The 4912-nt window shown below is 36.5% G+C and overlaps 1 pseudogene; it reads left to right on the top strand.

The window, feature by feature from the left end:
- Positions 1-3389: 3389 nt before the first annotated feature.
- Positions 3390-4140, top strand: LOC103610242 (annotated as a pseudogene).
- Positions 4141-4912: the final 772 nt, after the last annotated feature.

Below are 4912 nucleotides of genomic sequence, written 5' to 3'. Positions count from 1 at the left end.
AATAGAAATTCTTCAGAGGATATGTAAATGGCCAATGAGCACATGAAAAGATACTCAACATCATTTGCCATTAGGGAAATGCAAATCAAAACCATGGTGAAATACCACTTCACACTAGAATTGCTATAATCAAAAAGACAGATAATAAGAATATTGTCAAGAATGTGGAGAAATTGGAACCCTCGTACATTGTTGGTGGGAATGTAAAGTGGTACAGTTGCTTTGGAAAACAGTCTGACTGTTCCTCAAAAAATTAAACATAGACTTACTATAAGACCCAGAAGTTCCATTCCTAGGAATATACCCAGGGCAACTGAAAACATGTCCACACAAAAACTTACACATAACACTCATAGTAACATCATTCATAATAGCCCAAAATTATAAACAACCCAAGTGTTCACCAACTGATAAATGGATAAATAAAATCATGTATCTATATACCATGGAATATCATTTGACAGAAAAGAATGACGTGCTAATACATGCTACAGCATTGATTAACATTGTAAACATTATGCCAAGTCAAAGAAGCCAGTCACAAAAGTCCACATTATTGTATGCTTTCGTTCCAGAACATGCAAATCAATAAAGGCAGAAGGTAGATTAGTGGTTGCCTAGGGCTGGGGGTAGGTGGAAGTGTGTTGAGTGGGAATGGGGAATTGCTGCTAATGGGTACGGGGTAAGTATATTGACTTGTAGACTGTGGTTTATGATACAAAATGTGTTTTGTACATATCCTGATATTGTTGTATGTTGCTATTTTATATCTGTATTCCAAGAAGTCATGCTATTGAAGTAAGATATTGGTGTCCTCAAGCAGTTTTTCTTCTGATTTTAATTATAGGAGTCTCCAACTGCTATTTTCAAAGGTTCATTTACCATGTTTAAAATATTTTTAATGATTATTTAAAAAAAAAAAAACTTTACAAATGCTGCTCTTAACCGTAGTCAAGAAAAATGAAGAACAAGCCCTTCTTCCTAGTAATATTAGATGACAGGTAGTATAAATTAGAATTTGCAAGTTTACATGTAGGATGCAATTGTAAAGACTGTAAATATTTCATAGTTGTATGGATTATCAGAGTTGGAAGGAATCTGAGATGGTTTAGTTCTGGAATCAGCAAACTTTTTCTGTGAAGAGCCAGATAGTCAATGTTGAGACTTTATTGGCCAGATAGTCTTCATCACAACTACTTGACTGTGCCATTGCATTGAAAATGCAGCCATAGACAGTACATAAACAAGTGAGAGTGGCTGTGTTTGGATAAAACTTATTTATAAAAGCAGCTTCAGATGCCAGTCAGATTTTGCCAACCTCTGGTCGATTCCAGTTCCCTCATTTTTCTGTTTAGCAAATTGAGGTCCATATAGGGGATGTGTCTACCTCAGCCAAGTTCACAAAGTTGATCAGTGGCAAAGCTAGGACTAGAACTCAGTTTAGTCCTCCTTTTCACTATGCCATGTGTAAGCAGTCAGATTAGGGAGCTGCTTTGTCCCAGTAATCTGATTATGTTTTCCTCCAATTTGGATTTATTATCTCTTTCAATCTACTCAGGCAATTGAAATACATAATTGACTTTGTCTTTTTGGTTACCTTCTACTGAGTCAGAAATTAATGTATATTGAGTTAGTAGTATCAGAGTATATAGCATTATGTTTTAGGCTTTTAGGGTACATATTTAAGAAATGAATATAGTATTTCTCAGGGAATGTATAGTGCAATGTGACATAAATCGTAGAATTTTTTTAAAGCCAGAACAGAACAAATCCAGACAACCAGCAAGCACATGTATAAAAAAGCAAATGAATTTGTGATCCGGAGATCTGTCTTAGAACTCTAGCTCGTCTACTGGCTGACTGTGTAATGTTGGTCTAGTCCCTTAAGCTGACCTAGCCTCAATTCCCTCATCTACAATGTGGAGATAATAAATCCTTTTTCACAGAATTCTAGTGAAGTTATGAGATAATGAATATGAGATTACTTGCAAATTGTGCTGTACTATGCATATGAAAGGACTAATTGTTTTCTAGTCAATGAGGAAGGAAAGGCCCGATTTTGTGCTGTCTCTATCCTTTCACATCGTTTTAAGAGCTAGGCAGAGGTATACCCTTACAGGCACTTTTCTGAGTTGACACCAATTAATGCAGCTAATAAAGGAAGAAATGTTCAGTGTGAATTTAATTATGGAATTAATAATAGACAAGTATGTCAGAAACTAGGAAATACACAGAGTAGATGCTGTTAATTTATACACTAACAGTAGCAATTTGGTTTGGCAAGGTCACTAATTCTTTAAGCCAAAGTTAGGCCATTTTACCCCTCCCAGATGATATAAAAAAGTCTGATTCTTGTTCATTCATTCAAAGCATTTCTCCTGAACATGGCAACTACCATCTTCAGCAGTTAAAGGCCATGGGTTGTAATCATTTCTGACTTTATTGTATCCAGAAGAGGATTTAATGAGAAAACATGTTGGGCTTTCAGTTAATAAAAGAAAAATAATGTGTTCCTGCTTTTTTTTTTTTTTAACATGTTGAACCTTGTGAAAGCTTCAGGTGTCATACTAAGATAGCAGCCCCCACTGCTGTCACCCTTAGTCTTAGACCCTTTAAAAAGTAGAGACATGTAAGGTATTCCAAAGTACCACTTAACTGGTATCAGGTTATTACAACCTAGACAGCTGATTCATATTTATCTATTGTAAATGAACCCATATAATGCCACTAAATATTAACTTCTGTGTAACACTGAAGATCTTTGTACTATGAATACATAAGAAGCCTGGTTTCTCCCCCTTTTTCCCTAACTGAAGTTAGTCTCTGAAGGTAATTTTCCTATTTTCATCTAATACTTTATTCTCAGAACATATTCTGATCTCCTTTCTGTAGAAAAGCCATCTAACTACATAATGCCTGTAAATACTTCATAGTCCTGAAAGTTTCTAATTTTTCTCATGTTTGTCTTCCTTAATTTAGCTTGTAAGTTTTCTGGCCATACGTTTCTTTCCCTCTGTTTATTTTTCTTTTAATGCAACATCTCATTTATACAACAATAAATAACTAGCACTAAAAGAGTAAACTATCAGCTGACTTCATCGTGGTCAGAAATTCTCGGAAATACATGAAATCCATAAATAATTATTAAATCCCATTTCACTCTTTCTACTAATCACATTAACATATGAAAATTGATTACTACTCTTCTATCCTACTTTAGCCCATTGGTAGAGTGGGAGCAGCAAAATTAACAAAGGTCTAAAATCCAGAGGAAGAAGAAAGTTTAGGCACTGATAATCTGTGAATCAAATTTTCACCTATGGAATAAATAGGAATTGACTAAGTGAACTCTGGTTGAACCAGTTGGTTTCCCAGCTGACTTCCCCTCCTAGTAGAACTCTGGTAGTAAGTCTTTCTTAAGCAGATGTAACCATTTTGTTCCAAATGTGGTAGAATTCTTGTGGTTAAGCACTCAAAAGAGAATGAAAGGAACAGCTTTCTAGATTTGTTGATGAATGTCCTTTTCAAAACCGATACATAATTTTTTTTCAAAGCTGATATTTGAGTGAGCAGCCTAAGGTGATCTTTGAAAATGGTTCGCTATTCACTTGACCCAGAAAACCCCACAAAATCATGCAAATCAAGAGGTTCAAATCTTCATGTTCACTTTAAGAACACCCGTGAAACTGCTCAGGCCATCAAGGGTATGCATATCTGTAAAGCCACCAAGTATCTGAAGGATGTCACCTTACAGAAGCAATGTGTACCATTAAGGTGTTACAATGGTGGAGTTGGCAGGTGTGCCCAGGCCAAACAGTGGACACAGGGTTGGTGGCCCAAAAAGAGTGCTGAATTTTTGCTGCACATGCTTAAAAATGCAGAGAGTAATGCTGAACTTAAGGGTTTAGATGTAGATTCTCTGGTTATTGAACATATCCAGGTGAACAAAGCACCCAAGATGCACCGCTGTACTTACAGAGCTCATGGTTGGATTAACCCATACATGAGCTCCCCCGCCACATCGAGATGATCCTTACTGAAAAGAAGCAAATTGTTCCCAAACCAGAAGAGAAGGTTGCACAGAAGAAAAAGATATCCCAGAGGAAACTAAAGAAACAAAAACTTATGGCTCAAGAATAAATTCAGCATAAAATAAATGCAAATAAAAGTAAAAAAAAAAAAAACATATCTTGGTGCGGGACTTTGGTTTCCCTAAGGTCCTGCCATTTCTCATGGTCTATGTTTAGGAAAAAGAAAAAAATGAAAAGTATAATAATATATTCAAGTGAAGCCTTTACATTAATTTCAAATTGCTGTGCCCTCTCTAAAATCTCAGAGGTATTACACACTCCTCTTTATATTTTAAGATCATATGAAATGCATTAATGTATCATTTACCCTCTAGCACAGAATACAACTTCTTTGTGTGGTCTCTGCATCCATTTGTGTAGCAATTCTAATTTAATGTTTGAAATTATAATGTTCTAAGAAGTGATGATTAACATTTGTCTCTTAAAAGTACTTGCACAGGGCCGAGCCTGTGGCGCACTCGGGAGAGTGCGGCACTGGGAGCGCAGCAGCACTCCTGCTGCGGGTTCGGATCCTATATAGGGATGACCGGTGCGCTCACAGCGCTCGCTGGCTGAGCGCAGCGCAGCCGGTCTCTAAAAGGACAAAAAAAAAAAGTACTTGCACAAGTTAAGCTCCATACTAATTGTATTGACCAGCTCTAACACAGATATGGTAGAGATTTCCAATAAACTCTTCCTAGTTAACTATGAAAAGTTTTCAGATCCTGGTAACTAGGGTTTGTGTGAAAGATTTTGTAGTAATAGCGCTCACTCAATAAATACCATGGGGAGGAAATGTGAAAACGTGAGGACAGACACAGAGAAATGACAGCCATGTGATG

This window comes from Galeopterus variegatus, unplaced genomic scaffold, assembly GCF_000696425.1.
Source record: "Galeopterus variegatus unplaced genomic scaffold, G_variegatus-3.0.2 Scaffold10804, whole genome shotgun sequence".
NCBI lineage: Eukaryota > Metazoa > Chordata > Mammalia > Dermoptera > Cynocephalidae > Galeopterus > Galeopterus variegatus.
This window is presented reverse-complemented; position numbering and strand designations above follow the sequence as displayed.